The following is a 10,935-nucleotide window of genomic DNA, read 5'->3' on the forward strand; positions in this document are numbered from 1 at the left end:
GAACATGTTCGTTCAGTGAGATACGGGCTTAGGTGTCTGGTTGGTTGGTACAGTCACTCAGCTCATGCTGAAGCCAATGAATATAAGAAATATGTGTGTAATACTCTGATCACGCCTCTTTTATTTCTATATGCATGGTTTGGAAGGCAATACTGATTTAATGGCAGTCAGGACATTGCCATCCCAATAGGCTGCATTGGTTCTGGATTGCAAGTTATTTTCACTCACGCAGTCTTTTCAAAGCTTCAGTTTCAAAATGTCCTTATATCCCTTTTTGAAATTTTGATTTTACCATCCAACAATTGATAGACATATAAGGCCTGATTTGAGGCCACAGAACTCAAATTGTGTGTTTGCTCTAACACACTGCTTGCTGATGGTGGGCTTGTTGCATCTGATTTACCGAGATTACAATCTTTTACTAGTATTCCAAATAGCGAACGGTAATGAGCAAACGGTAATGAAGCCATAAACCATATAATGTTTTACTTGATTTAACATGTTTCAAGTGAACTTTGTAACAATGCGTTTACAACCTGGAAAACTACACTGAGATAGGGCAGCATACAAATGTCACGATGTGCTGAAATGACCCAGAAACAAGGAAGTGCAGAATTGAAATTTTGTCAAAAGTATTTGGTATAAGTCAGCACTACATAATTCAGAAGTTCCAAAAATTGCATTGCTGAATAGATATGTCGTGATGATCTTTTTCTGGCATTGCGCAAATCACACAAGCAGAAAAAAATTGTTCTCCCCATTGCCCCTCAGTTTGCTTTGCACCTCCTCGTCATGGTTGCCTTGATGGCCTTTTGGACAAAGGCATTCAAAGGTGCAGTAAATAAGTCTCAAATTGTTCAAATCTGTCATCACATTGAATTATCACAGAGTGTTGACATGTATTAAGTAAGGAGTGTAAGTGGCGCATGAAGCATTGGTTGTTCAGTGGTAGAATTCATACTTGCCACGTGAGAGGCCTGGGTTCAATTTACGGCTAATGCAGTTTGCCTTTATAGAGGTAGTAGCAAATTAGTCTCAAGTGGTTAAAATCTGATATCACATTGTTATGGAGCATTTTGAAATTATCAAAGGGTGTTGCCGTGTCCCAATTAAGCATTGGTTGTTCAGTGGTAGACTTCTCGCTTGCCATGCGAGAGGCCCGGTTTCGATTCCCTGCCAATGCACTTTAAGTTTAGTTTCTCAGCCAGGTGCATGTCACCTGAAAAGGCGCAATAGATCTTTGTTCAGGATCGTTAGTTTTTCAGCGTTGTTGCAGAATCTAGTTATTGTTTACGTAATTGTTGTTATCGTTAACTGATTGCAAGAGATAAATTCTATAATCATACATTCTAAGAACAATAAATTACCACATTTCCATCGAAATTGTTTTGCCTTGGTGGAGGTCTACAGTCCACCGGAAAATGAAAGCTAAGCATTGGTTGGTCAGTGGTAGAATTCTCGCTTGCCATGTGAAAGTTCCGGGTTTAATTCCCGGCCAATGCAGTTTGCCTTTATAGAGGTAGTAGCAAAATATGGTCTCAAATGGTTCAAATCTAGTTATGGAGCATTGTGAAACCATCACAGAGTCTTGCAGTCTATCAAGTAAGCTTTGGTTGTTCAGTGGTAGAATTCTCGCTTACCATGTGAGAGGCCCGGGTTCGATTCCCAGCCAATGCACTTTAAGTTTAGTTTCTCGGCCAGTGCATGTCACGTTAAAAGACGCAATAGCTCTTTCTTCACAATCGTTACTGTTTTTCAGCTGTATTGCAGAGTCTAGTTATTGTTTACGTTATCGTTATCATTATCGTTAACCGATTGCAAGAAATAAATTATATAATCATACATTCCAAGAACAATAAAATGACATTTCCCTCGAAATTGCTTTGCTTAGTGGAGGTCTACAGTCCACCGAAAAACGAAAGCAAAGCATTGGTTGTTCAGTGGTAGAATTCTCGCTTCCCATTTGAGAGGCCCGGGTTTGATTCCCCGCCAATGCACTTTAAGTTCAGTTTCTCGGCCAGTGCATGTCACGTGAAAACACGCAATAGTTCTTTGTTCACGATCGTAAGTTTTTCATCGTTATTGCAGAGTCTAGTTATTGTTTTCGTAATCATTATCATTATCGTGAACTGATTGCAATAGATAAAATCTATAATCATACCTTCCAAGAACAATAAAATAAGAAATTTCCATCGAAATTGTTTTGCCTTGATGGAGGTCTACAGTCCACCGGAAATGGAAACCAAAGCGTTGGTTGTTCAGTGGTAGAATTCTCGCTTCCCATTTGAGAGGCCCGGGTTGGATTCCTGGCCAATGCACTCTAAGTTCAGTTTCTCGGCCAGTGTATGTCACGTTAAAAGATGCAATAGCTCTTTGTTCACGATCGTAAGTTTTTCATCGTTATTGCAGAGTCTAGTTATTGTTTTCGTAATCATTATCATTATCATGAACTGATTGCAATAGATAAAATCTATAATCATACCTTCCAAGAACAATAAAATAAGAAATTTCCATCGAAATTGTTTTGCCTTGATGGAGGTCTACAGTCCACCGGAAATAGAAACCAAAGCGTTGGTTGTTCAGTGGTAGAATTCTCGCTTGCCATGTGAGAGGCCTGGGTTCGATTCCCGGCCAATGCACTCTAAGTTCAGTTTCTCAGCCAGTGTATGTCACGTTAAAGATGCAATAGCTCTTCGTTCACGATCTTAAGTTATTGCAGAGTCTAGTTATTGTTTACGTAATCATTATCATGAACTGATTGCAATAGATAAAGTCAATAATCATACGTTCCAAGAACAATAAAATAAGTAATTTCCATCGAAATTGTTTTGCCTTAGTGGAGTTACACAGGCCACCGGTAAGTGAAAGTAAATCAGTGGTTGTTCATTGGTAGAATTCTTGCTTGCCTTGTGAGAGGCCCAGGTTTGATTCCTGGCCAATGCACTTTAAGTTTAGTTTCTCGGCCAGTACATGTCACGTAAAAAGATGCAATAGCTCTTTGCTCACGATCGTTAGTTTTTCATCGTTATTGCAGAGTCTAGTTATTGTTTTCGTAATCATTATCATTATCGTGAACTGATTGCAATAGATAAAATGTATAATCATACATTCCAAGGACAATAAAATAAGAAATTTCCATCGAAATTGTTTTGCCTTGATGGGGGTCCACAGTCCACCGGAAAAGGAAACTAAAGCATTGGTTGTTCAGTGGTAGAATTCTCGCTTCCCATGTGAGAGGCCCGGGTTCGATTCCCGGCCAATGCACTCTAAGTTCAGTTTCTCGGCCAGTGCATGTCACGTTAAAAGATGCAATCGCTCTTTGTTCACGATCGTAAGTTTTTCATCGTTATTGCAGAGTCTAGTTTTTGTTTACGTAATCATTATCATGAACTGATTGCAATAAAATCTATAATCATACGTTCCAAGAACAATGAAATAAGAAATTTCCATCGAAATTGATTTGCCTTGGTGGAGGTCTACAGTCCACCGGGAATGGAAACCAAAGCATTGGTTGTTCAGTGGTAGAATTCTCGCTTGCCATGTGAGAGGCCCGGGTTCGATTCCCGGCCAATGCACTCTAAGTCCAGTTTCTCGGCCAGTGTATGTCACGTTAAAAGATGCAATAGCTCTTTGCTCACGATCGTTAGTTTTTCATCGTTATTGCAGAGTCTAGTTACTGTTTTCGTAATCATTATCATTATCGTGAACTGATTGCAATAGATAAAATCTCTAATCATACATTCCAAGAACAATAAAATAAGAAATTTCCATCGAAATTGTTTTGCCTTGATGGAGGTCTACAGTCCACCAGAAATGGAAACCAAAGCATTGGTTGTTCAGTGGTAGAATTCTCGCTTGCCATGTGAGAGGCCTGGGATCGATTCCCGGCCAATGCACTCTAAGTTCGGTTTCTCGGCCAGTGCATGTCGCGTTAAAAGAGGCAATAGCTCTTTGCTCACGATCGTTAGTTTTTCATCGATATTGCAGAGTCTAGTTATTGTTTTCGTAATCATTATCATAATCGTGAACTGATTGTAACAGATAAACTCTATAATCATACCTTCCACGAACAATAAAATAAGAAATTTCCATCGAAATTGTTTTGCCTTGTTGGAGGTCTACAGTCCACCGGAAACAGATACCAAAGCATTGGTTGTTCAGTGGTAGAATTCTCGCTTGCCATGTGAGAGGCCCGGGTTCGATTCCCGGCCAATGCACTTTATGTTTAGTTTCTCGGCCAGTGCATGTCACGTTAAAAGATGTAATAGCTCTTTGTTCACGATCTTAAGTTTTTCATCGTTATTGCAGAGTCTAGTTATTGTTTACGTAATCATTATCCTTAACTGATTGCAATAGATAAAATCAATAATCAAACGTTCCAAGAACAATAAAATAAGTAATTTCCATCGAAATTGTTTTGCCTTGATGGAGGTCTACAGTCCACCAGAAACAGAAAGTAAAGCATTGGTTGTTCAGTGGTAGAATTCTCGCTTGCCATGTGAAAGGCCCGGGTTCGATTCCCAGCCAATGCACTATAAGATCAGTTTCTTTGCAAGTACATGTCATGTTAAAAGATGCAATAGCTCTTTGTTCACGATCGTAAGTTTTTCATCGTTATTGCAGAGTCTAGTTATTGTTTACGTAATCATTATCATGAACTGATTGCAATAAAATCTATAATCATACATTCCAAGAACAATAAAATAAGAAATTTCCATCGAAATTGATTTGCCTTAGTGGAGTAATAGAGGCCACCGGTAAGAAAAAGTAAAGCATTGGTTTTTCAGTGGTAGAATTCTCTCTTGCCATGTGAGAGGCCTGGGATCGATTCCCGGCCAATGCACTCTAAGTTCGGTTTCTCGGCCAGTGCATGTCACGTTAAAAGAGGCAATAGCTCTTTGCTCACGATCGTTAGTTTTTCATCGATATTGCAGAGTCTAGTTATTGTTTTCGTAATCATTATCATAATCGTGAACTGATTGTAACAGATAAACTCTATAATCATACCTTCCACGAACAATAAAATAAGAAATTTCCATCGAAATTGTTTTGCCTTGTTGGAGGTCTACAGTCCACCGGAAACAGATACCAAAGCATTGGTTGTTCAGTGGTAGAATTCTCGCTTGCCATGTGAGAGGCCCGGGTTCGATTCCCGGCCAATGCACTTTAAGTTTAGTTTCTCGGCCAGTGCATGTCACGTTAAAAGATGCAATAGCTCTTTGTTCACGATCTTAAGTTTTTCATCGTTATTGCAGAGTCTAGTTATTGTTTACGTAATCATTATCCTTAACTGATTGCAATAGATAAAATCAATAATCAAACGTTCCAAGAACAATAAAATAAGTAATTTCCATCGAAATTGTTTTGCCTTGATGGAGGTCTACAGTCCACCAGAAACAGAAAGTAAAGCATTGGTTGTTCAGTGGTAGAATTCTCGCTTGCCATGTGAAAGGCCCGGGTTCGATTCCCGGCCAATGTACTATAAGATCAGTTTCTTTGCAAGTACATGTCACGTTAAAAGATGCAATAGCTCTTTGTTCACGATCGTAAGTTTTTCATCGTTATTGCAGAGTCTAGTTATTGTTTACGTAATCATTATCATGAACTAATTGCAATAAAATCTATAATCATACATTCCAAGAACAATAAAATAAGAAATTTCCATCGAAATTGATTTGCCTTAGTGGAGTTATAGAGGCCACCGGTAAGAAAAAGTAAAGCATTGGTTTTTCAGTGGTAGAATTCTCTCTTGCCATGTGAGAGGCCTGGGTTCGATTCCCGGCCAATGCACTTTAAGTTTAGTTTCTCGGCCAGTACGTGTCACGTAAAAACATGCAATACCTCTATGCTCACAATCGTTAGTTTTTCATCGTTATTGCAGAGTCTAGTTATTGTTTTCGTAATCATTATCATGAATTGATTGCAATAGATAAAATCTCTAATCATACATTCCAAGAACAATAAAATAAGAAATTTCCATCGAAATTGTTTTGCCTTGATGGGGGTCTACAGTCCACCGGAACAGGAAACTAAAGCATTGGTTGTTCAGTGGTAGAATTCTCGCTTCCCATGTGAGAGGCCCGGGTTCGATTCCCGGCCAATGCACTCTAAGTTCGGTTTCTCGGCCAGTGCATGTCACGTTAAAAGATGCAATCGCTCTTTGTTCACGATCGTAAGTTTTTCATCGTTATTGCAGTCTAGTTTTTGTTTACGTAATCATTATCATGAACTGATTGCAATAAAATCTATAATCATACGTTCCAAGAACAATGAAATAAGAAATTTCCATCGAAATTGATTTGCCTTGATGGAGGTCTACAGTCTACCGGGAATGGAAACCAAACGTTGGTTGTTCAGTGGTAGAATTCTCGCTTGCCATGTGAGAGGCCCGGGTTCGATTCCCGGCCAATGTACTCTAAGTCCAGTTTCTCGGCCAGTGTACGTCACGTTAAAAGATGCAATAGCTCTTTGCTCATGATCGTTAGTTTTTCATCGTTATTGCAGAGTCTAGTTACTGTTTTCTTAATCATTATCATAATCGTGAACTGATTGTAACAGATAATTTCTATAATCATACCTTCCACGAACAATAAAATAAGAAATTTCCATCGAAATTGTTTTGCCTTGTTGGAGGTCTACAGTCCACCGGAAACAGATACCAAAGCATTGGTTGTTCAGTGGTAGAATTCTCGCTTGCCATGTGAGAGGCCCGGGTTCGATTCCCGGCCAATGCACTTTAAGTTTAGTTTCTCGGCCAGTGCATGTCACGTTAAAAGATGCAATAGCTCTTTGTTCACGATCTTAAGTTTTTCATCGTTATTGCAGAGTCTAGTTATTGTTTACGTAATCATTATCCTTAACTGATTGCAATAAAATCTATAATCATACGTTCCAAGAACAATGAAATAAGAAATTTCCATCGAAATTGTTTTGCCTTGATGGAGGTCTACAGTCCACCAGAAACAGAAAGTAAAGCATTGGTTGTTCAGTGGTAGAATTCTCGCTTGCCATGTGAGAGGCCCGGGTTCGATTCCCGGCCAATGCACTATAAGATCAGTTTCTTTGCAAGTACATGTCACGTTAAAAGATGCAATAGCTCTTTGTTCACGATCGTAAGTTTTTCATCGTTATTGCAGAGTCTAGTTATTGTTTACGTAATCATTATCCTTAACTGATTGCAATAGATAAAATCAATAATCATACGTTCCAAGAACAATAAAATAAGTAATTTCCATCGAAATTGTTTTGCCTTGATGGAGGTCTACAGTCCACCGGGAATGGAAACCAAAGCATTGGTTGTTCAGTGGTAGAATTCTCGCTTGCCATGTGAGAGGCCCGGGTTCGATTCCCGGCCAATGCACTCTAAGTCCAGTTTCTCGGCCAGTGTATGTCGCGTTAAAAGATTCAATAGCTCTTTGCTCACGATCGTTAGTTTTTCATCGTTATTGCAGAGTCTAGTTATTGTTTACGTAATCATTATCCTTAACTGATTGCAATAGATAAAATCAATAATCATACGTTCCAAGAACAATAAAATAAGTAATTTCCATCGAAATTGTTTTGCCTTAGTGGAGTTACACAGGCCACCGGTAAGTGAAAGTAAATCAGTGGTTGTTCATTGGTAGAATTCTTGCTTGCCTTGTGAGAGGCCCAGGTTTGATTCCTGGCCAATGCACTTTAAGTTTAGTTTCTCGGCCAGTACATGTCACGTAAAAAGATGCAATAGCTCTTTGCTCACGATCGTTAGTTTTTCATCGTTATTGCAGAGTCTAGTTATTGTTTTCGTAATCATTATCATTATCGTGAACTGATTGCAATAGATAAAATGTATAATCATACATTCCAAGGACAATAAAATAAGAAATTTCCATCGAAATTGTTTTGCCTTGATGGAGGTCTACAGTCCACCAGAAACAGAAAGTAAAGCATTGGTTGTTCAGTGGTAGAATTCTCGCTTGCCATGTGAGAGGCCCGGGTTCGATTCCCGGCCAATGCACTCTAAGTTCGGTTTCTCGGCCAGTGCATGTCACGTTAAAAGAGGCAATAGCTCTTTGCTCACGATCGTTAGTTTTTCATCGTTATTGCAGAGTCTAGTTATTGTTTTCGTAATCATTATCATAATCGTGAACTGATTGTAACAGATAAACTCTCCAATCATACCTTCCACGAACAATAAAATAAGAAATTTCCATCGAAATTGTTTTGCCTTGTTGGAGGTCTACAGTCCACCAGAAATGGAAACCAAGGCATTGGTTGTTCAGTGGTAGAATTCTCGCTTGCCATGTGAGAGGCCCGGGTTCAATTCCCGGCCAATGCACTTTAAGTTTAGTTTCTCGGCCAGTGCATGTCACGTTAAAAGATGCAATAGCTCTTTGCTCACGATCGTTAGTTTTTCATCGTTATTGCAGAGTCTAGTTATTGTTTACGTAATCATTATCCTTAACTGATTGCAATAGATAAAATCAATAATCAAATGTTCCAAGAACAATAAAATAAGTAATTTCCATCGAAATTGTTTTGCCTTGTTGGAGGTCTACAGTCCACCGGAAACAGATACCAAAACATTGGTTGTTCAGTGGTAGAATTCTCGCTTGCCATGTGAGAGGCCCGGGTTCGATTCCCGGCCAATGCACTTTAAGTTTAGTTTCTCGGCCAGTGCATGTCACGTTAAAAGATGCAATAGCTCTTTGTTCACGATCTTAAGTTTTTCATCGTTATTGCAGAGTCTAGTTATTGTTTACGTAATCATTATCCTTAACTGATTGCAATAGATAAAATCAATAATCATACGTTCCAAGAACAATAAAATAAGTAATTTCCATCGAAATTGTTTTGCCTTGATGGAGGTCTACAGTCCACCAGAAACAGAAAGTAAAGCATTGGTTGTTCAGTGGTAGAATTCTCGCTTGCCATGTGAGAGGCCCGGGTTCGATTCCCGGCCAATGCACTATAAGATCAGTTTCTTTGCAAGTACATGTCACGTTAAAAGATGCAATAGCTCTTTGTTCACGATCGTAAGTTTTTCATCGTTATTGCAGAGTCTAGTTATTGTTTACGTAATCATTATCATGAACTGATTGCAATAAAATCTATAATCATACATTCCAAGAACAATAAAATAAGAAATTTCCATCGAAATTGATTTGCCTTCGTGGAGTTATACAGTCCACCGGTAAGTGAAAGTAAAGCATTGGTTGTTCAGTGGTAGAATTCTCGCTTGCCATGTGAGAGGCCAGTTTTCGATTCCTGGCCAATGCACTTTAAGTTTAGTTTCTCGGCCAGTGCATGTCATGTTAAAAGACGCAATAGCTCTTTCTTCACGATCGCTACAGTTTTTCAGATTTATTGCAGAGTCTAGTTATTGTTTACGTTGTTATCATTATCGTTAACTGATTGCAAGAAATAAATTATATAATCATACATTCTAAGAACAATAAAATAAGACATTTCCTTCGAAATTGTTTTGCTTAGTGGAGATCTACAGTCCACCGGAGAATGAAAGCAAAGCATTGGATGTTCAGTGGTAGAATTCTTGCTCACCATGTGAGAGGCCCGGGTACGATTCCTGGCCAACGCATTCTCAGTTTAATTTCTCGGCAAGTGTATGTCACTTAAAAAGATACAATAGCTCTTTGCTCACGATCGTTAGTTTTTTATCGTTATTGCAGAGTCTAGTTATTGTTTTCGTAATCATTATCATGAATTGATTGCATTAGATAAAATCTCTAATCATACCTTCCAAGAACAATAAAATAAGAAATTTCCATCGAAATTGTTTTGCCTTGATGGAGATCTACAGTCCACCGGAAATGGAAACCAAAGCATTGGTTGTTCAGTGGTAGAGTTCTCGCTTGCCATGTGAGAGGCCTGGGTTCGATTCCCGTCCAATGCACTCTAAGCTCAGTTTCTCGGCCAGTGCATGTCACGTTAAAAGATGCAATTGCTCTTTGTTCACGATCGTAAGTTTTTCATCGTTATTGCAGAGTCTATTTATTGTTTACGTAATCGTTATCATTATCGTGAACTGATTCCAATAGATAAAATCTATAATCATACATTCCAAGAACAATAAAATAAGAAATTTCCATTGAAATTGTTTTGCCTTAGTGGAGTTATACAGTCCACCGTTAAGTGAAAGTAAAGCATTGGTTGTTCAGTGGTAGAATTCTCGCTTGCCATGTGAGAGGCCCGTTTTCGATTCCTGGTCAATGCACTTTAAGTTTAGTTTCTCGGCCAGTACATGTCACGTAAAAAGATGCAGTAGCTCTTTGCTCACGATCGTTAGTTTTGCATCGATATTGCAGAGTCTAGTTATTGTTTTCGTAATCATTATTATTATCCGTCCGCAGATAGTGTAGTGGTACACACGCCTGAGTTGTGTGCGGGCAGCGTGGGATCGATTCCTGCTCAGTGACAGTGTCTGTGTGTTCCCTGCAACTGGTTGGCAACCAGTTCTGTGTGTAGTCTGCCTTCGCCCATTGACGGCTGCGATAGGCTCCAGCAACTCCCCGCGACCCTATATAGGATAAGCGGTTTGGAAGATGACATTATTATTATCGTGAACTGATTGCAATAGATAAAATCTATAATCATACAATAAAATAAAAATAAATTTCCCTCAAAATTGTTTTGCCTGGGTGGAGGTCCACAGTCCACTGCAAAGCATTGGTCGTTCAGTGGTAGAATTCTCGCGTGCCATGTGAGAGGCCCAGGTTTGATTCCCGGCCAATGCCCTTGAAGTTTAGTTTCTCGCCCAGTGCATGTCACGTTAAAAGACGCAACAGCTCTTTCTTCACGATCGTTACTGTTTTTCAGCTTTATTGCAGAGTCTAGTTATTGTTTATGTAATCGTTATCATAATCGTTAACTGATTGCAAGAAATTAATTCTATAATCATACATTTCAAGAACAATAAAATGACATTTCCCTCGAAAT

At 39.0% G+C, this 10,935-nt stretch overlaps 19 non-coding genes across 19 annotated transcripts; all 19 read left to right on the forward strand.

Annotated features, from left to right (window-relative positions):
• Window positions 1-1,606: 1,606 nt before the first annotated feature.
• Window positions 1,607-1,677, forward strand: trnag-acc (transfer RNA glycine (anticodon ACC)). Its single transcript has one exon. It is a non-coding gene; the product is annotated as a tRNA-Gly (tRNA).
• An 891-nt stretch (window positions 1,678-2,568) lies between these two features.
• Window positions 2,569-2,639, forward strand: trnag-gcc (transfer RNA glycine (anticodon GCC)). The gene has a single exon. It is a non-coding gene; the product is annotated as a tRNA-Gly (tRNA).
• A 554-nt stretch (window positions 2,640-3,193) lies between these two features.
• On the forward strand, window positions 3,194-3,264 carry trnag-ccc (transfer RNA glycine (anticodon CCC)). The gene has a single exon. It is a non-coding gene; the product is annotated as a tRNA-Gly (tRNA).
• A 240-nt stretch (window positions 3,265-3,504) lies between these two features.
• On the forward strand, window positions 3,505-3,575 carry trnag-gcc (transfer RNA glycine (anticodon GCC)). The gene has a single exon. It is a non-coding gene; the product is annotated as a tRNA-Gly (tRNA).
• Window positions 3,576-3,825: 250 nt separating this feature from the next.
• trnag-gcc (transfer RNA glycine (anticodon GCC)) lies at window positions 3,826-3,896 on the forward strand. Its single transcript has one exon. It is a non-coding gene; the product is annotated as a tRNA-Gly (tRNA).
• Window positions 3,897-4,146: 250 nt separating this feature from the next.
• On the forward strand, window positions 4,147-4,217 carry trnag-gcc (transfer RNA glycine (anticodon GCC)). Its single transcript has one exon. It is a non-coding gene; the product is annotated as a tRNA-Gly (tRNA).
• Window positions 4,218-4,461: 244 nt separating this feature from the next.
• Window positions 4,462-4,532, forward strand: trnag-gcc (transfer RNA glycine (anticodon GCC)). Its single transcript has one exon. It is a non-coding gene; the product is annotated as a tRNA-Gly (tRNA).
• Window positions 4,533-5,093: 561 nt separating this feature from the next.
• On the forward strand, window positions 5,094-5,164 carry trnag-gcc (transfer RNA glycine (anticodon GCC)). The gene has a single exon. It is a non-coding gene; the product is annotated as a tRNA-Gly (tRNA).
• Window positions 5,165-5,408: 244 nt separating this feature from the next.
• trnag-gcc (transfer RNA glycine (anticodon GCC)) lies at window positions 5,409-5,479 on the forward strand. The gene has a single exon. It is a non-coding gene; the product is annotated as a tRNA-Gly (tRNA).
• Window positions 5,480-6,034: 555 nt separating this feature from the next.
• On the forward strand, window positions 6,035-6,105 carry trnag-ccc (transfer RNA glycine (anticodon CCC)). The gene has a single exon. It is a non-coding gene; the product is annotated as a tRNA-Gly (tRNA).
• A 237-nt stretch (window positions 6,106-6,342) lies between these two features.
• Window positions 6,343-6,413, forward strand: trnag-gcc (transfer RNA glycine (anticodon GCC)). The gene has a single exon. It is a non-coding gene; the product is annotated as a tRNA-Gly (tRNA).
• Window positions 6,414-6,663: 250 nt separating this feature from the next.
• Window positions 6,664-6,734, forward strand: trnag-gcc (transfer RNA glycine (anticodon GCC)). Its single transcript has one exon. It is a non-coding gene; the product is annotated as a tRNA-Gly (tRNA).
• Window positions 6,735-6,974: 240 nt separating this feature from the next.
• On the forward strand, window positions 6,975-7,045 carry trnag-gcc (transfer RNA glycine (anticodon GCC)). Its single transcript has one exon. It is a non-coding gene; the product is annotated as a tRNA-Gly (tRNA).
• A 244-nt stretch (window positions 7,046-7,289) lies between these two features.
• trnag-gcc (transfer RNA glycine (anticodon GCC)) lies at window positions 7,290-7,360 on the forward strand. The gene has a single exon. It is a non-coding gene; the product is annotated as a tRNA-Gly (tRNA).
• A 565-nt stretch (window positions 7,361-7,925) lies between these two features.
• trnag-gcc (transfer RNA glycine (anticodon GCC)) lies at window positions 7,926-7,996 on the forward strand. The gene has a single exon. It is a non-coding gene; the product is annotated as a tRNA-Gly (tRNA).
• A 250-nt stretch (window positions 7,997-8,246) lies between these two features.
• trnag-gcc (transfer RNA glycine (anticodon GCC)) lies at window positions 8,247-8,317 on the forward strand. Its single transcript has one exon. It is a non-coding gene; the product is annotated as a tRNA-Gly (tRNA).
• A 244-nt stretch (window positions 8,318-8,561) lies between these two features.
• Window positions 8,562-8,632, forward strand: trnag-gcc (transfer RNA glycine (anticodon GCC)). Its single transcript has one exon. It is a non-coding gene; the product is annotated as a tRNA-Gly (tRNA).
• A 244-nt stretch (window positions 8,633-8,876) lies between these two features.
• On the forward strand, window positions 8,877-8,947 carry trnag-gcc (transfer RNA glycine (anticodon GCC)). Its single transcript has one exon. It is a non-coding gene; the product is annotated as a tRNA-Gly (tRNA).
• Window positions 8,948-9,821: 874 nt separating this feature from the next.
• Window positions 9,822-9,892, forward strand: trnag-gcc (transfer RNA glycine (anticodon GCC)). Its single transcript has one exon. It is a non-coding gene; the product is annotated as a tRNA-Gly (tRNA).
• The last annotated feature ends 1,043 nt before the right edge of the window (window positions 9,893-10,935 follow it).

The sequence above is a fragment of the Filicampus tigris genome, chromosome 8 (assembly GCF_054856515.1).
Source record: "Filicampus tigris isolate MCC_2025a chromosome 8, RoL_Ftig_1.0, whole genome shotgun sequence".
In the NCBI taxonomy this organism is placed as follows: Eukaryota; Metazoa; Chordata; class Actinopteri; order Syngnathiformes; family Syngnathidae; genus Filicampus; species Filicampus tigris.